We start from the raw sequence: 21,827 nt of genomic DNA on the forward strand, positions 1-21,827 counted from the left end.
ATTATTCACTCAATCAAAACGAATCGATTGTTATTTGAATTATATTTATTTATATTGAAAAACAGGAAAATTAACACATTTCTACAATGATGAATTAGCTGGGAGTTTTACTGAACATAATCAGATAGTTGTTTGCTTGTTATGTAATATTTGTTGTGGAATAATTAGTTTGGTTTTCACAATATAATTGCTCAAAGACAAGTTGGATCTTTGTGTCCCGCCCCACCCCACTACCTCGTAACATGACTAGACTAGGTGGAGTTTAGAATATGGAATCAAAGTAGACAGGACATCGGATCCAAACAAATCAGAATAACTTGTCATAAATATATTTTTTTTGTAAACAAATATTTTGTAATACATTACTATAAAGTTGAAAGTTATTAAATACAAATCAACCCATTTCCACAAGAATATAAATTAAATTGTTTATGGAAGACATAAAAAATAACATCAATAATTTTACTGCATATTCATTAGTTTTACTGCATATTCATGTACAATTTTGTTATATATATTTATTTTGGTTGAGCAGCTTAATTAATCAACTATTAATTTAACAAATTAATTAGTTAATCAATGATTTAAATTGGCAATATTTTAAAAGTGACAACATTAGAGAAAACGAACGCAAATCGATACCCCAGTTAAAATATTATTCCTTCAACCGTACATTTCAGAACAAACATGCATTCAAAGGCAGATTCCAATATCATTTTTTAAAAATATATTGATATACAAACATTGTTGTTTGCATTTGTTATTTAATCATGGCCAGTCTTGTAATGCTATTTACAATCTCCAGTAATCTACAACAAACAGCAAACACATGTTAAAATTTATACAAGCAATAAAGGTTCTATAATTTACGCTCTGCGTCAGAATAAATATTTAAAGTAAATTACAAAAGATTTAATTTCCACTAAATTGTTATTCGAAAAATATAAATTACTTATATGTCTGTAAAATACATCTTTATCTAACAAGGGAACCCTTAGGTTTACTCTTCTGGGATTTTGATGAAACTTCACATGATGACAGAGTTGATAGTCAAACCAAACCCCATAAAATATTATAGGCCTATGAGAAGTGGTTCGATTAAATTTTTTTTTGTATGAGATGTTCTTAATAATATTTCTAAAATATTTTATAAAAAAAACAATACATTAAATTTTTCACCAAATAAATTAATTTATAAAAGAGCAACACAATACAATAAATATATGAATATGTTAAGATATATTAAATAATAATATTACTCTATATTCTTAATTCAAAATTGATGTAATCATTATGTAAATTCTCTTACTGTATTCATTCATGACGCAAATTTAAATTTTGTAATTCTTGTAATACACAATCGCACAAGCGTTTTAATAATGTTTATCAAAATTATCATATGTTGATTGAATTAATATTTATAAATAAATAAATAAATTTGTATGCAAAGTACAGGCACGGCGCAGACGCTCGCCCACGTTGTTTTGGGTCAACTGTATTTTCAATAAGTAAAACTCTCTTCACGAAACAATATGAAATGGCAAACAAAAATTAATTAAAATATTTTTTGGGGATTGTTTGCTTTGAACAGTAATTAGAACTTGGAGCTCTATAAGCTGTTGTGATGATTTTTTCTTATTGTCGCTTTTTTCAGAAGGTAATCCGATGGTTGTCCCATCCATTTTGATGTATTTTATGATAGAAGGCAACCCAATAGAGAAGTTTGTTTTCGCCACAAATTCTGACTGGCTAATTTTATGTTTTCTCAAAGTTTTAAGTGATTCTGAATCGTTTGAGAAAAAAATTAGAATATTTGTGTATCTGTCTGTGTATCCATTTTAATCAATGACTTTGTGTCATCTTTCAAGCAGCATCATTATTCCACTTTCATAATACTTCTAATTTTTATTAGCAAAAAACTGAATCAGGTACAATTTGGCACCATCATAATCATTGAATTGTTCACCATTCAAAGAGTTTTTTAAATACCGAAACAAAAATTATCATGGGTGCATGATCAAGACTATGGTGGATGTGGCAAAACATCCCAACAAAGCTCCAATAATTTTCACCAACTGACCAAAGATATGTGATGTCTTTGTAAACAGTGATAAAATTCACTGTTTCGATTTGTCAATTTAGAACATTTTTTTCAACTGCGTTGTTTAATTTTGTCAGTTGGTCAATGTAGACATCAGAATTTATCATTTGGTTGGGTGGTAAAAGTTAAAGTAGACAATTCCTTTGTAATCAACTTTAACTGGACGACCAGAGCGTTTTTAATCTTTGAGTTAAAAATCGGATCAAAATTTGGAAAACCAATTTTGATACTGCCGCTTTTTAGAACCTTGTCACCATGAATAGCACAAAATGTGAGCTTAAGATGCCTTTTCATCTTTGCAGAAATGAAAAAGCAAAATATGACAAAAATTTTACATTTTATTTTCCATCTTTCTACGAATGCCAAACATAAACTATGCAATCATAAAAAAAACTCTATAACTCGATTGGCAGCTAGTCTATTATCCAATAATAAAAAATATTCTATATTGGGACTTTGTCAGCAAACCTGAAAATTCAATTAGATATCTAAGCTGAAAACCGCACTTACTTAGTTGCCAGCCTAATATATTATAATAAATCTTTTTGAAAGGTATTAATTGGAAATTGCATTGATTAGTTTTTAGTAAAACCGAAAACTTTATGTTCGAAATAAAGAATTGAAAATGATATCTAAACAGTTAAATTTCAATTATCATTGATTAAGTCAATGTCAACTTTCTTGAGTCAATATACTACTTACACCTAGTTTATCTTATTGCAACAATGCTGCGAAGGGCTATTTTCACTTACAAGGAAACCCTCAGGTTTACTCTTTTGGGATTTTGATGAAACTTTGCATGGTGATCGAGTTGATAGTAAAACCGAACCCCATAAAATATTATAGGCCTATGAGAAGTGGTTTGGTGATAGTTAAACATTATAATCAAGTAAAAATAGATATCACTAATGTTCAATATCAGGTTGACCAAAACGTGGATTTGAAACCAAGACTCGTTGTTACAAAGATGAAAGCACTACGAGCGCTACAATCACCCCCAAATTAAAATATTGTAAGATATTTTAGATGAGAAAATTTTCTGGAAGTCTGAAATTATATTGTTTCAATGAAATTAAAATATTACATTTTTACGGGTCAATTGACAATTTTTCAAATAAGTCGAAGACATTCCAAGCTCTTCAAATAAACTCAATTTCTTTTGCACGCCTTCGCATTTCATATACGCAGTGCCTTTGCCTTTGCTGTTATGAAACGCAGAATCATTTCGATTTATTTTTATACACTGTGCGTTTTATTTTATTCGTTGTGTTTGCTGCGGGGTTTCTTAAGCTGAGACAAATTGAATAATATCCTCGTCATAAAGTTGGTTTTGAATAAAAATAGATTGAAACTGGATATTAATCAAAATATTAATGGAAAAAATCATAAATTTAAAATATATTGCTGTAAATATATTATAGATTATAGTAGAAAAGTCATAAAAATAAACATTTGATATTGGAAATACCTGTAAAATTTCCAAAAATTTCAGAAATAACGGTCGCGAGGGTGTCGGATTGCTGAAGGTGATGTATCGAAGTGTCGGATTAGTGAGTGTCTATCGTATATCTCATATCGTATTTTATTAAAGAAACTAGGCTATTTTTATATATTTTTATGTATTATTATATTAACTATAAATTTTTGTAATAATTTCACTTGAAAGAAATAATATTTCACCTGTTGGTATGTATGTCTTTTTCTTTTTTTTTTCTTTTTTTTTAATTTTTTTTTTTTGGTTTTTTACTTTTTATTTTTTTATTTTCTATTTTTTTTATTTCTTAATTTTTAATTTTTTTGTTCGGATGCAATTTTTCGTTAACGATTTCGGGGCAAAAAGTCCTAAAAATGGTAATTCCGTTCATGAAAGAACAGAGCATCCGATTAGAATGATTCAGAAAGCGTTTTACTTGTATTGGCAGAGTAAAGAATTGATTACATATTCGAAAAGGCAGATCGAGCAGTTTTGGGCAAGCAGAAAAAAGCTCAAAAAATTGATCATTGAACATAAGCACATCAAACAAGCAGATACTATTTAGAGATTTTAATAACAAGTTCTAATTTTGTTTTCATTTCTTTCTATTCTGTATTAAAAATTTTGATTATAAAATAAATATTTAGAATTCCAAAACCGTTCGTCGCCTAATTTATGAGCTCTTACATTTTGTCTAAGATGAGACTCGATACAAGTAATCAATACAAATGTTTTTTTCAATCATTTAAATCGGACGCTCCGTTTTCTCAAAAACTGAAATTCTTTTTTTTTCACTTTTTGCAACCTCTTACGTAGTGAAATAGTTATATACTTTCTATACTTATTGTTAGTACAAATCTATATTTTTATATTTTTAAAAGCTGTAGCTTTTCAAGACGGGCGGTATGTTCGAACATATTTTTCTTTTATTATATTGACTATGAAGCAGCAATCTTCATGGCATTGAAAGTTTAAACTTGAAAACTGCTACCCTTGTAGAAGTGGTAGCGGAGAGTTTGATGGGGCTAATATATATCACTTCTGAAAGTAAAGTCCGTGAAACAACATATAACTAATAAAATAATATAGTAATAACTAATAAAAAATATATCTTCTTTAATTATAACTTAGTGACAAATCAGTGATTGTAACAAGAACTGTAACAAAGACATAAATTATACCAACAAATCAGTGTTTAATACAGTCCACAGCTACGAGGGTTAAATTATAACCCAACTTACCCTACAGTAAGATAAAAAAAGAATATTAAGAATGAAGGTGGATGATGCAAATGCATTACGACTTTCGCAAGAAAAGATGATGAAGAGAGAAAAAATGATATTATTTTGCGATATTATTACATACGTCTGAAATCGTTCTACAAATGCGCAGATATCTTATATAAATATCCTCCACCAACATGATTATATTATATGACGAAAAACTAATTAATAATGTGCTAAACTGTTCGGCAGTCGCGGATAACATAGACCTGCGACCATGAGATAGCGCACATAACCGTCCCCGTCGTACAGCCGCGCAGTCGGGCAGACGAACCCAGTGGCAGTCATCCTTTGTGCGGTGCACTCTTGTCGGCTGCCGTCGGTGTGCGTTATCGTAGCGCTTATGTGTTGAACGCAGTTACACAGGGACTCTATTATGATACCTACGTAGCAGTTATTTTACATTTGCTCAAACGATTCTTGATTCAATAGCTACGGGCTACGGTTTCGTGCTGGAGACTGCAGGATGACTCATAGATAATAAGAGAAAAATAGAGACGCATATTCATTATTAAGCACATATCATAACTAGTAAGGTTTACTACTGGGTAACCTTTTAAGCATCCATTTTTACTACCAACAATCTAATTACTGAATGTCTCTTGGATACAGATTGTAATTTATATGGAAATAAAAGAAAAAAAAATTATTAATGTTTTTTGTTATTTATCAAATATTTGCAGAAATGAGTGGTACCTCGAGATACGAGTTTAATTCGTTCCGTAACCACGCTCGTATGTCTGATCGCTGAAGCAATTTTTCCCATATAAATACATTCATTGAAATGCAATTAGTTCCGTTTAGCACTGTAGTTTTTGTTAAGTTTTTTAAACATTAAATAAGAATTTTGCATTTATGAATTAACTTCTCGTAGGGTAAGTTATAGTAACCGCAAAAAAGTTGAAAATGAAAATGTTTATTTATCTTTACGTTTCTGAACATTTTGGCATACCTTACAAAAAATTGATGTATGCGTGTGTGTTGATATAAATTTTCGTCAATGATTTCGAGAACACGGTTCAACCGATTTAAATGATTTAAAAAACATTCGACTCCTATCGATAAAGAGACGTGGTGATTAGTTTATGGTCCTGACAGGTCCAACTGTTTCGAAGATACGGGGCAAAAATTGCCACAAATTGTAAATATTTACAGACGTATAATTGAAATATAGTGGTACCCCGACATACAAGTTTTATTCGTTTCGTAACCACCACGCTCGTATATCGAATCGCACGTATCTCGAAGAAGTGTTTCCCATATAAATACATTGAAATGTCTTTAACTAGTACCAGCACTGTGGTTTATGTTGAATTTTTCAAATATTAAAAATAAATTTATTTTTTTCTTCCTGTCTATTTCTAATTCTGTTTAAAACTACGCTGCTCCTATTCGGAATGCGACAACAGAGATGAACTTACGGAGACTACAAACTATACAAAACAAGGCACTGAGACTAGTACTAAACAAATCGAGAGACTCACTGACGAGACACTGCTATTCAGCAAAATGCGTACACAGACTGACGTACAGACAGTATATGACTATATGAAAAAATCTCACTAAGAATCTTTATCTCAAATGTAGAGTTCTCGACAATATTAACATCCAAAGACTTGGCCAATTTACAAAAGGTAAGGCAAACATGTCATGCCAAACTATATATCCTGATCGACTTATACCCACGATTTAAATATGATAAAATAAATTGCCATATTGTTTTTATAATTCATATTTTTAAGAGAATTATTATAATATTAAATAATCATTATAATTAATAAAATTTAATATTGTTTTTACTTTTTGATCACGATATATTCCAAATAATTATTAAGAAAAAAAAATGTGCTGTAATATTTATATAATACCTTGGGGTAAAAAACTCATAAAATATCCACATATTATAATTCACCATATACAATAAAATACATGTTTTTAAATTGTAAAAAAAGTAAAACCACAGTACATATCTGATATGATATATTACGCTCGTACATCCTCATATTTTTCAATAATTTCACGCTTCAGTTGAAGTAACATAGCACTTTTCTTAGACTCATAGTTATAAAAGTAATTGACCCAGTCAAAATACTTCTATAGTAGGAAATTCATTGTTACAACTGAAATTTGAAATTTTTCATATTTTTATTTTACCATTAACATTTTTTCTAGAAAACTCTTACTCGCTCGTATCTCAAATTTTGCTTGTACATTGAAGCAACAAATCGCTCCTTTGGTGGCTCGTATTGCGAAATACTAGTATGCCAGGTCGCTCGTAAGTCGAGGTACCACTGCACAAATAAAAAGGCGTAATCCAATATTTTTCCAATTTAAAATAGTTTTATTTCTACATCCCAGTTATTATAATTGCTAATATATGCATCAGGTACTAGCATCATCGAGTTGGAAAGTAAATAAATTTGGACGTTTATATTTAGCAAAATAAATAATTGCACAGTAAAGTGTTTATTATGTTCAAAAATAGTAATGATTAATTTTAAAAACATCGAACAAGACAAATATTATTGCTAAAACAGTATTTCATCATTTGACGCAATAAAAATATTTAATATCATTTTCTTCATAATGCATAAATACTATAATATAAAGGATATTTTTCAAACATATTTCAACTAGATTTGAACCGAAAAAATGTGCATATAAGTTTTTAGCTCACCAACACCCCCCACCCGGACTTCATGCAAAAAAAATATGGTCACCTTACTTAAACAGCCTATTTGTCACAATATATACAAATAAAAATCGTTATATATAAATATATAGAAGAGTTTCTTTCTTTTAGGCTTTCAACTACCTGTACTTTTTTCTCCCAACATTTCAGCCATTAATATTTTCTATTTGTGTAGAGAGTTTTCTATTCGCAATAAATGCACATAATTTTCAAACTGCATGTGATTAATTTTTGTCTTATTTTTCTGCATAATTATTACAATAAAATCTACCATCACGTTTTGACTTGTCGTTGAGTTCTGAGATACCTTATATATATATATATATATATATATATATATATATATATAAGTATTTTTAGCAATTTATCAATATAGGCAAACATAATGAAAACACATAAAACATTTGAATTTTACCTTCAAGAAGCTAGGATGGAACCCAATCTATTCAAAAAACTATGATTTTTCTTATTCTTAATGCATTTTAATAAATTCATAAGAATTGTATTTATTAATTAATTTTGATAGAATGTACAACATTTTTACCCGATTAAAAATCGAAAACAAAAATTTTGGCACACCTTAGTAAAAAAGAATGTGTGTGTATGTGTGTGTATGTGTATGTGTGTGTGTGTTTATATATGTGTGTAGTATTATCTATATATAGATACAAATTTTCGTCGACGATTCCGAGCGCACAGATCAACCGATTTGAATGATTCCTACTGATAATCACGTGATCAAATTCGAAGGATTCGTGGACCCCTCCCCTTGGTGATACGTGGTGATATTCAAAATAACCACCCCCCCCACCACCACCACACAACATAACGTGTAGTTTTAGTACCTAGAAAATCATGAATTTTCAAACATTTTGTAAAAAATTTAGACTTTTTTAAAATTGAGATAAAAAATAAATACACGTGATATCTTACTAAAACCAGATAAGATATCACGTGTATTTATTTTATCCGTCAATTAAACAAAAAATCTAAATGTTATTTAGAAAAAAAAATTCAAAAAGTTTACGATTTTTTGTAGGTACTGAGGGACGTGATTTTTTGTCAAATCTACCCTTCGCCTTTAAGGCTCGGAACGGAGCGTCCGATTTGAATGATTTAACAAACATTTTACTTGTATTGATGAAATGAAGAACTGATTTTGGGTAGGCACGTCCAGCGGTTTCAGAAATCAAATAAAAAAAAGGTATTTGGCGGTCAAAAATGATCATTTGACATATGCGCACCAAATTATAAGATATTTTATAAATATTTTAATAATTAAGTACAAATTTTGTTCACATTTCTATGGGTTCCATACCCGGATTTATAATGTTCAATCGTTAATCTGTCTAGTCAAAAATCTATTTTTTTCAAAGTTTTCAAAAAATTTTAAAGCTTGTAAAAATTTACAATTACAGTACGGAAAGTTCCAGCAATTTTCATTGAGGCACGATGCCATACACCACCAGTTTCTTCTCCTCTATGTTAGTTGCACGAATTCTACGCATCGAGACGAGTCCCCGTATGTCGCGGTACTAACTCCGTCTGGTTGTTTGAACTAAACATATTTGGCGAAATGGCGAGACTTGCGTCGGGTCAGTGACAACTCAAGGTCAGCTCAATATCAACGACGAGAAATAAGAGATGGGTCACTAACATTACAGCACTGATCCTGGACTAAATTCGCATATTATTATTGTTATTATTATTTTATTCCCAAATCTATTTTGTTGTTTTTTATTTGTTGCTCTGATGTCGTCGTCCGGCAAAGACGAATTGATCAAGCATACATGATACATGTTTTCTTCAGATCATTCTACGCCTTTACCGCTGTTATTGAATTGGTCGTATTTTAATGACATATATAGATCACAAAGATTTTGAACGCCAAAACCGTGATTAGATTTTTTTTATAGCTCTATTTCATCTGAACCCATCAATAGGTGATATTACTCAACCATTTTGCATCGGGAGATTGAAACGACATTGGCTATTGGACTTAGTCTTAACCTAGCAATTATAAAATTATTATATCATTTAATAAACTAAGAAAATCTCATTGGAGTTCTTCTTAGACTTTGCTTTTTTAAATATTGTCAATTTAGTTCTTGAAAATCTGTAAATATTTGACCCGATTGTTAACAGAGTTATAATTATGATGATATAATATTATATTATTATTATTATCTTATTATTTCTAATATTGTTATTTTGTTATATTTATTATCTCTAACCTTTTGTTTTTCTAGTATTATTTTCATTATTCAGAAATTTTATTTATTTTACTTATTAATTTTATTATTATTACTATTTGCTTTTATTTTATATTAAATCAACATACTACGGATATCATTTTATTGAAAATTCAGTTCTTTATTTTGTGCTCTTTTTATTAAATTTATATAATTGTTCATTACTGTTACTAAATGTTAATTATTTAGCAGTTGTAACAAATATAGTAATTAAAAAAAATATGATGAGACAAAAATTCAAATATATTAGCAAAATCAATTTAAAAGTTTCCATTTGAAATGGAAATTCATTATAATTAATTTTTGCGATGAAAAGCATTGTACATATAATAGGTGCATTAGTAACGTGTTGCATAATTTTATTATAGTCATATCTAATAGCCATAATTATTCAATTATTTATTCCTGATCGTTTGACATAATGAAGTATATGAATATATTGATAGTAATATATTTATACTGATATCAGGTCTAAATAATAAACTAGTGGTGTATGGCATCGTGCTTTAAGGCAAATTGCTGGAACTTCCCGTATTACGGTACGAAATTATCGAGGAATATTGAATGTTTTCAAATAAATTATTATAAATACGGTAACATTGTCTAATATTTATAATAATTATATAAACTGAATTGCACAGTTAAAATTATTCATCAAGTATATAAGTGAGCTTTAGAACTTTAGCCAGAATTAAAATTAAATCTGAATTATTTTCTATACAAAAAAATTTTTTTTTTGGAAAAAAAATTATTTTGAAATAAAAAAAATCCAAAAGAAATTGTTTTGTCAACACAAGCAGAAAGTTTTTCGAATCATTCAAATCGAATGCTTAGTTCTCTCAAAAACTGCCATTTTTTGTACTAGCTCCGTATCTCCGAAACGGCCAGACCTGCCTTTGTCAAAATCTAATCACCACTTCTCCCGATCATTACGAATCGAATGTTTTTGGATCATTCAAATCAGAGACTCCGTTCTCTCAAAAATTTCGATTTCTATTTTCTGCACTCTTTGCTCCGTATCTTCAAAACGGCTGAACCTGCCTTTGCCAAAAATTTATCAGCACATCTCCTTTTCAATAGGAATCAAATGTTTTTTGAACCATCCAAATCGGTTGATTCGTGCGGCCGATAACGTAGACAAAAAATTGCGGACACACAAAACACATACACACAACACATGCATTTTTTCTGAGGTATGCCAAAATGTTCAGAAACCTCTGAAACGTGAAGACGTAAAAAATTTCATTTTCATTTTTTTGCGTTATTCATTTTCAATATCTTTACGTTTCAGAACCTTCTGAACATTTTGACATATCTTAAAAAAAATGTATGTATGTATGTAAGTATGTGTGTGTGTGTATGCAGCGTGATTGCTTTGAAAAAAAAAATTAAATAAAAACAAAATACTAAACAAAAATATATTTTTTTTCAACAAATGTCCATTTTTTTCATAAATTTCAAAATTTTCAAAAAAACTATTTATCAGTATTTCAAAAATTTCAAGCTACTGAAAGTTCCAGCAATTTACGTTACGATGCATTGCACCACTAGTTAACATGATATTTTGAAGAAAAATATTTACAAGTATCATTCAGTCTACAAGGCGACACATTTTTCTGATTATGTATATTATCTTAAACAAATTACGTCGTTTTTATTAGCGCATTGTTTCGCAAACGATCGTGGCATTTTTGCTGCGTGGCTTTTGTGCAGTCTTACAGCGGCGTATTCGAAATTGGCGAAACATGACCTATGTTCATTCTTTATGAGTTGATTACTCGTTGTTTTTCGCGATTTTGTATTTATTTTTAACGCAGAGCAAATATTGGCAGAAAGATTGATAAAACAAATGCTAGTCTTATCGCATGCCTGAGTGATGAAAGTTTTTTCCTTGAAATTTTGTGTTTTGGAAAGATTTTTCGTGGCAGGACATGGATTGATAAAAGATATATTTTGCGGCTAAAAACTTACATAAATGATATAATAATATATTCATAAACTAAGATAAAAATGTTTATGAGTAACAAATACAAAAAAGTTCCATTGCTTGATATGAGGTTTAAGAACTCTATAAAGATTGAAATACATAAATATATTTCACAATATATTTTACTATCCGATTACAATGCAATTGAAATGTCTTAAATGATACTCTAGAATATTCAGCATTATTTCAGTTCAACGTATTATCAAATTTCTTCATTTTACTACCATGCAAAATATTCGAATGCTATTCATACTTTTGCAAAACTAATAGCACATTACTAGTATATTAGTATACCAGTATTAGTGTATATATATTGTGCCTTGTTTTCAAATAATAAATAGAAGTATTTAAATTTACTATTACAAAGCAGTACGATCATTTTCAAATTTTGGAAATGAATCGAACCCTTTCAGCATGAAAAATATTGGAACATGGTGTAACACTGTTTGAATGTTTGAAATAAAAGTTAGTAAAAAGTATTCGTACAAATAATGTAGTAAAGTTTCCAGTTCTATCTTCTTTATCTATTGTATCTATTGGCAAGTTGAAAAATCTACCAAAATAGCAGTCACTCCATTTTCTGTCCTCTCTGGCGTAATAACCGATATGTCTAGCCCTAGTGTGACGCGTTTTAAACGAACAAAACCGAGATTTCTTTACGCTGTCAATCATACTTTTTAAAAATTCAATTTCACACTTCCATTGTGTGATTATTCGATATTTTGACATGAAAAGATAAACATTTGCTATGCATTTTCTGAAGTTATAGAATTCCCCAGAAAAAAATATTTTAATTTCTTATAAAATGAATTAGTGAATTAATGGTAATTTCCAATTTATAGTCATTCGTTGTTCAAGAATAAAATCACAAGTAATATCGAATACATTATACTTAGTAATTTATGGTGTTAAAATAAAATGATTTTTCGAGATCTATTTTTTCATATTAGTTAAATAAAAATAGAGTACTAAATGACTAAGAAATATATTTTCTCTATAAAAAAAGCATTATATTTACAGCCTGAAATTAAGTTAACTAACTAACAAGATTTGATGCAATATTTAATCCGTTTTTGCATTAAAATATTCAATGCTACTTTGACTATACATGTGATAATTAATATTATAAAACTCAATCAGTTTTTATAGCAAGAGTGCAAAATTTTTAAAATACAATTGTTAATGCTTAATTAATTAAATTGATAGATAGTTTATTAATAAACTAGTCTAATATCTTATTCATAAACTAGAAGACATCAAAGCTCCGTTAATAGATCAGTAAAAATAAATTTATTAATTCAACAATTTTGTACCACAATATTGTTGTAAGAGATTAGGACTTTTTTTCTAAACATAAATTGTTTTTGCAGGTCTTATTCAACAAAAAATGCTGCTTTATTATGAAATATGCAGACATGAATTGAAATATTAAAGTGCTTTTTTAGTGTAGAAATTCAGAAAAAATCTTTTTTTGTCATATTTCAGAGCTTAAATATTCAAGAATATGTGCACGAGAGGATTTTTTTTTTAATTTAAATTATTTCCACAGCTGTTTAACAATGATGATCATCTCCTGTTTCTTTCCTTTTTCGAGATTTTAAACATGTTATTCTAAAAGCTGTTATTGTCAATGTCCATGATTTCTCGAGATTTACCGGACTTACTTGGAACTTTCAAAGAATTTTCTCTATAAACTTTTCTCTGGCATATACTAGCCTCATGTTTAAAAAAAATTAAGAAACTCAAGAAGGTGGTAAAAAAATTGTCCTTTTTTCAAACAGTCGCCATTCTATTAAAAAAAAAGTTTAACTTCATCCAAGTATATGACATTGCTTCATCAAATTAGATTTTTTTTAATATTAATAATTTAAATAAGTAATTTTTTGAGACCGCTCACTTCAACAACTGCTGATTTTCAAAATGTTTAACTTTTTTTCACTGTTTTCTGTACTAAGTAACGTTGATCAATATATTGTAAAAAAAAATAGGCAAAAAAAACTTTTTTTAAAGCCTTCTTTCACGATGATTTAAAAATGACCTAAAATTCATGTCTTTACATAAGAATACCCTCTTAAAATAGCGTATTGTGCTATATTGACTGTATATGAAAAAAAATAGTTTTATGTAACAAAATATAATACAAAACAAAAACAATAGAAAAATAACTCTTATTAAACTAGATAATTAGATAAATATTTAATTGATTTGAAAAACTATTAATCCTTTGTCTACATCAAGAACTCCTTAACAGTTCAAGTAAAAATAAATTTAATACTTCACTTGCATATTTCTACCACAAAGTCCTTGAAAGGGATGACTGGTTTAAAAATAAATCATAAGCCGTCTGCAAGTGATTGAAATTGAACATTGACGTAATACAAGAATGACAAAGTCAGTCAATATAACATAATATTGAAGCAAAAAACTTTTATAAATATTACTGGCTAAAAATCTACATTAAAATGACTATTTTAAAAAAATTGAATTAAAATCATTTTAAGCAGCAAACAGGTATCCATTATCCCATTGACATGATTTTAACTCTAGGGTTGCTTCAAGGTGTATTTGGGGTGTCCAAACCAAAACATGATTTTTTTTCCTCATAATATTTTTTTTTATATTTGCCCTTGAGGCAAAAGCGCGGTCAGTGACCGCCTATGCTAGTTGCTTGTTCTTAATGCAGACTACATATAGTGATTCAGCTAACCATTGCGTATTCAAAATTATGACGAAACGCTTTATTATGTTTGTGTAACTGCACGGATTCAGGAATCAGACAGTATTGAAATGTCGAAGATTGCACATTATTGAGCAACAATTGTACCATTGCTCTATTCGATGCAGGGTTCGATAAAAATTGTAATAGATACTTGAAAGATTTACTTTGAACTTTGTTGTTTTCGATTTTTATTTGCTAACTCTATTTGGTCATAACGTTCTATTTGAAAACAAAAAAAACATCATTCGATTCCTGTTGATGGGGAGAATGGGGATTTCAAAGAAGTCGTTTTTTTTTACGAAAAGTGACTGCAATTTGCACGTAATTCAGCCCTAACTTCTATTAGTCGTACGATTTCTGCTCGATTCAAATGTTTTTAATATTTTGTACAATCAATTTAAAAAGCCTGCATTTAAATATATTGTAAATCTACTCCCAAAATAATATAATTACTCGAATCATGCGACATGAAAACGTACTCACATACTACTGCATCAGCAATTTAGCCAACGCAATGAATAAATAATTACACATATTCAGTTTCATAATGTTGGTTTATAGAATTACCATGATGAATAATTTAAAATATTTATTCATGTAATTAGTTAGTTCACAATTATATTTTCTATATTTTTCTTCTAAACATCACTGTAGTTTGTTGTAAATTAGGTACCAAACTAATGCCTACAATTATAAAATTAATTTTATAAAGAAATTATAGAAGTAATTGTCACTAAGTTTTAATCGAACAAGATATATTTATTGATTATTCTTTATGTTGCTACGCGGACTTTAGTATTTGATGTGAGGAAAATAAATCTGATCCAAATCCGCTACTCCCTGTACATGGTAGCAATCACCCGGGGTAAAAGCTCAATGCCATGAAGTTTACCGCCTTCATGGCCGATATAATACAAAGAAAATATGTCCGAACAGTAATTTTGAATTCAAATATAAAAATGCGTTCTTTAAAAAACATCTAATGAATTGATGAGCATATATAAAAAATTTTTTTCGCTATAATTTTAAAACAACGTTGAATTTCAATAAATGTCGACGCGCCAAACTTTAATGATCAAATATCAGATAAATCAAGTTATTTCAACACATTCGACGAGTAAATCAACATAAATATTAATAATAAATCTTAATTTTAACTATAAAGTTTTCAAAAAATTAGAGAATGTTCTTTGATCGAAGATAAAATTTCCTTAAATTAGTAAAGAAACAAAAAGTAGAGATCTCATTTAAACACTGCATAATTAAATGAACAATTAATTATCAGTAATGTCAAGTTTCAATTTGAAGAATATTTTTTTCTTAACATTTTCAACATTATATTTTTCTAATTTTATTTTTTGTAGCAATCAGATATAAAATAACAAATTCTATGAGCAAAATAATTAATTATTAAAATATTAATTAATTAATAGTAATGTGTTATCTAAAATAATCCAATAAATTAATTTTGATTAAGAAACTTTGGAAACTACTGGTTATTATCCAATAGGTCACTCGACACATAAATTGCCAATGATTGTAATTTGTGAAAAATTACAAATAAAATAAGCTCAAAGCTTTAATTTTGAATTTCTGTTTACTTTTCTTAAATTTCAATTAATAAAGCTGTCTGCGACGGTGGGCAAACCCATAATTGAGCAGACGTCAATAAACCATTAAATTGAGTGAAATTTTGAAAATTGAAGAGTTGAATAAACTTTGTACATTTCGTAAATTCTTTTATTTACAAAGATATAAGAAAACAGGAAACGTTAGTCATTTATGGCTATTACAAAACCCTGTCTGTAATTTAATTAATTTTTCTGCACTTTTTATTGAATTACACGTTATCGTGCAAGCATATTTATTGGCAAATTCTCACTGTTGTGATCGATCGAGTCAGTTATTCATTATCAGAATTTTATTATCACAATCCGTCGTCTAGAGCGATAATATGGAATATTATTCCTTTGTAACAACGCATTATGAGAATTATGAATAATTAAAAGCCTGTAATACATATCGGGTCTGGTGCGATAGCGCGGGCCGAAAATACGATTTTATCTACCATCACGGCGTCCTGTAAACAAGTCACACGTACGCCGTGCACATTTTGTAAAAAAATATTAAGTTATTAAGAAAAACATGGATAATGTCAAAAAAAACTATTTAAGTAATGAATCTTTTAGCTTATAAATTCCAAGAGTAAACGTACCAAAACGAAATTACATATTACGAAGCTGGCCCAATTCGACGATTTTACCTTGCTCGAGAATCAAGAGATTTTAGCTTGTCAAAAAAGTTGATATATATATATATATATATATATATATATATATATATATATATATATATATATATATATATATATATATAATGGGTGTTCCACACCTATTGACCTTAAAAAAATATCCTACGTTGCTTGAAAGTTATGAGCTTTGAGGTGCAACCTAAAGCTTTGGTAAAATTATGACTATTTTTCGGTTATTGTGGTTAATTTTTATAAATTTTGTTCATTTAAACTTTGGAACCACAGTAAAATAATAAGAACACAACTACCTCAAGTTTACAAGAATTAAGACTTTTTGTTGAACTATGAATTTAAAAATGTATAAATCTGTCGACTTTGAGAGGCCCTCCTTTAAAAAAAAATGTACTGCCGAGTGTTTCATCAAAATTTCTCGCATTTAATCAGAATTGTAAAATTATGAAATATTCGATGATTTTATTATTGAGAAATTTTGAATAAAAAAAATAAAAGCCAAAAATAACTCAATGACGGCTAACTCATTTTCCTTACATTCAGTTCAAATGTGCGACAAACATTTGAAATGAAATTTAGCAAAATGCACTAACAAAAATCATGTCATTTTTAAAGTTTTTACTTTTTTACTCAAAATGTTTCAATAATAATATTATCAAGTATTTTACTATTTCACAATTCTGAATTATAACTTTTGATGGAACTGTCCAATAAACTTTAGTAAATTGTTGTAAAGGAGGAGGCTTCTCAAAGTGGACAGATATTAAAAATTTTAAATCCAAAGTTCGACAAAAAATCTTAAGTCTTGAAACCATAGGTAAATTGTGGTAATTTTTGGATGTGGTCCTAGAAATGTTATTCCCGGTTACGGTTTCAAAATTAATAAAAGTTAACCACAATAACCAAAAAATGGTCATAATTTCTCCAAAGCTCTCTAGGTTGTACTTAAAAGCTGATAATATCCAAAAAACGTAAGATTTTTTCTTTATAAATTTCTTCAGGACAGTTAAGATCAATACTATCACTACGTTTCAGATTTACATATATATCATAATATTGTTCACAAAAAAAAAAGTTGTCAAAAAACCAATGCATAAAATAATACATCTTATAAATTATGTAATTGATTGTGTCAAATATAAAGTCACATGCACGCCATGCACATTTTATAAAAAAAATGTATTTTTTTTACAAAAACATGGTAAATGTTAAGAAAAATAAATTAGTGAAGTGATAAATCTTCCACCTCATCTATTATATAAGTAATTGTAATAAAAATGTACTTACATGTTATGAAAATAAACATTAGTCCAGCCATCGAAGTTTTCTTTACTTTATTATACTTTATCCTGAAAAAGTTGATATATATTATAAATTTATTTAGAAAAAATGTAGAAAATTTCTATATAAGCAAATGACTAAATTAAAACATCGTATGTATTCTATGACTAATAGTAAACAAAAACGAAATTGCATTTTATGAAAGGATCAACATGTTCAGCCGTTAAATTTATAATTTAAATTTTTACTACTTATGATAAGTACCTACTTATGATAAATAGATTAATATTTTAAAAAATAACTACATGTTGTTAAAATGAGTTATTTCAAATAAAATTTAATTTTGCTGAAATTTCATGCTGTGGTCTGAAAAGTTTCAGTCAAAAATTGTAATAAAATTTATTTGTTTTCTTCTTACATTTTCTACTCATCTCTAGAAATTTACATGCATATGCTCTTGTAAATACTACAATAAAAACAATTAATTATCTTTCTACAATTTGTTGACTTTGCAAATAACAATATCTGTCATTGACAATTGTATGGGCTTTATAGTATTTGTGCATTTGTTTTTTTCGTACAGGCATCTCATATTTTTTTTACAATTGCAGTTGTTCATTAACAATTCGGCACAATCTCATTACGGAATTGCTGATATGTTATTATTATTGTGATTGACTTTTGCAATTTATTTTTGCTGAATGGAATAATACTCGTAAATAAATGTGTTATGTTAATAATAGTAATGAACTTTTCACTTTGTAATTTGATTCTTCGACTGAATCCCATGTTAAATGTCTAATATTTGTATTAGACACTTCATATCTAATATTTTATAGATTTGATTTTCATTAATTTTATATAAGGTAGAGCGAGGCACAAAGGTCCAATTTGACTTCAAGTAATTATACTGTCTAAATCAAATAAAATACATCATAACACGTATTAAACAAAGAACTGTCGAACTATGTTCAGTAATTCATAGTTAATTCTTAATTATAGAAATGTATTTTTCTACTATTTTTCTATAATTTGCTACATGTTCCTTTTCACACCGTAAGCGGAGTAAAATGAGACAGCCAAGGGGCAAAAAGACCCAATGTCCAATTTTTAATTTTAAAGGGATTTTTCGCAATAAAAACGTTCAACCAATGCAAAATATAAAGATGGGCACACCTTTTACAAAGATAGCATGGTATATAACCTTGATCTGGTTCTTCGTCACAAATATTCATCAACAGTTTCTATAATAATTTTGTATGTTGCTTTGATTTTTATGAAAATATTTTATTCTGAAAACTTGGCTAATAATTAATTTAAATTATTTTTTGTGATATTGCTTTTTAACTTAATTTACTTTTTTATTTACTTTTTTATTGCTTACACCTTTGCCAGGGTTAAGGTACCAGTTGGTTGGTGGTCCTTTTTACCCCACTCACGTGTAAGCTTTTAAAGAGAATATATGAAAAAAATTGTTGAATCAAACCTAAAATTAACAGTACATCTTATAAAATAATTGAAACACGTATACTTGAAAAATATATTAAGGTCTTTTAAACTACACAACAGTACTCAAAACCCAAAAAAAAACAACGAAAAAAAATACATTTGCTGTAGATTTTCAAACATAGTCGTTTATATTGTGATAGCGACTTTGCTTAATTTGAGGCGATGGCTGATTGCATTTTTTCCTCTACTTGCAAATATCATTGTGAATATTTCCTAACTTTACTTGTTTTTGAAGAATTGTGGTAGACCTTTATACCCGCGGATCTTTTATCACTGCTCTACCATATGCATATCAAAAATCTTTAAAAAATGTGATACCATCTCCAGAATAAAAGCATCATGAAATCGAAGAAACACATGATTTAGTTACCGAAAAACAACAGTAAATTTGTATGTGTTTTTTTATTTAATTTCATTAAAATTATATATTATAATTCAATTCATATTTGCAATATCTTTAGTTATTTTTCTGCACAATACATCCATTCTATACGTGATCATTAAAAGCTTTCTATTATGTCCGTCAAAATATTTGCTTTTCTGTCAATGAAATATGTTTTTGTGAAATATTTATAAAAATAGAACATTGCAAATATTATCAATAAAAATAGGTATAAAATTAGTATTGGTAACAATACTTTGCATAATAATCCACTACAATAATAACTGTGTTAAAATAAATGAGTGCATTAAAAAAAAACGAATTGCATGGTAGGTATATTTATGTAAGACGACTCTATTTTATTTCAAAAAATGCATTTGAACAAAATACGTTATTAAGTCGTCGACATTTAGTTACATAATTTGTTTTTCTTAATGAAATATGATTACGCAAATAAAAATTTGTATCAAATAACTAATGGTGGAAATAAATATTTTTACCGAGTTCAGACGATATTTCTTCTTCAATCGCGTTATCGCATACCAAAATATTAGATTGTGCAAAAATTACACGGTTTGTTTATATAAACTACTCAAGTAGAAATTAAAACTATAAATAACCGATAATTTAATAATAAATTAAAATTAATATGATTCAATATTATTTCAACACAATAAACAACGAATTTTTGATTTATTAAATTAAATTTTCTATCGATAAATAAATGAGGGAAAACTATTTAGTCAGTCAAGCACTTCATTGTTGAATTAACAATGAACACTGGCTTACTCCTTTGAAAGCTTATTAATGAAAGAAAATATTTACATCATTGAATATGAATTTTTAATAATGTTTTTAAATCTCTACTTTTGTCAGTTAGTATATAGAGTAATTCGTCGACGTTTGTAGTAAATAGAATGCTGAGTTGCAAATTCATTTTACAAATTTTAATGTTAATAAATATATAGGCTGAGGCTGACTATGGCTTCAAGGTAATATCTTGGCTTATCTACCACAATTTCGGGGTTTTATACGCACATCGATATCAAAAGCAGTAATATCAGATTTTCTTAAAATTATAAATTAAACTACTGCTTGCTGAAAGTCAAGGTAGGCAAATGAAAATTCATGACATCAATTTTACAATAATTATTTGCCATTTTGCATGTTTTGCTCAATTTCATTTTAACTTTAAGGATGTACATAAAACATGCGTTACCGAAATTTAGGCAAATTATTTATTAAATCAGTTGAAAACACTAAATACCGAAAAGAGACATCATTAACAAAACAATAAAAACAACATTGGTTTTTGATTATTTGTTTCAGCTCAAATCAACAGCAATTCGAATTTGGCATTTAAAAATCTGTTGTGAGGATTAATTCTATTAATAGTTTCAGAAGATAACCCAATTTATGTCTTGGTTTAGTTGGATATTTTTTACCACTAAAAGATAACCCAAAAGTGGGTAGGAAATGTCTCATATACATATGGAAAAATAGATGATCATTGTTTTTGATGATTATTTCTAATAATGGTTATCAGAAGGTAACCCAATTTATGTCCTGGTTTAGTTTTGATTTTTTTTTTCACTAAAAGGTAACCCAAAGGTTCTCCTTTTCTAATTGTGATGATATTTCAATTTTTGCAGTAATGCCAAGAAAGATTATTTTGATTTGATCGCTTATTTTATATTTATAAGTTAAAATGGGTGTCACTACTTCTGGTACCAGTTTGCATGCAACACCGATTTTGACCAGGATCCTTGTGATTGCAAGGCCGAGGTTCTATACTTGCACCACGTACTCTTCAACATAATAGATAGGCAGTAATTGGAAAATACGATTTTGAGATTTAGATATCCTCCAAATAAAGTACGTACA

This window comes from Ctenocephalides felis, unplaced genomic scaffold (assembly GCF_003426905.1).
Source record: "Ctenocephalides felis isolate EL2017-DRISC unplaced genomic scaffold, ASM342690v1 CF-g0.4_SCAFFOLD_01886, whole genome shotgun sequence".
In the NCBI taxonomy this organism is placed as follows: Eukaryota; Metazoa; Arthropoda; class Insecta; order Siphonaptera; family Pulicidae; genus Ctenocephalides; species Ctenocephalides felis.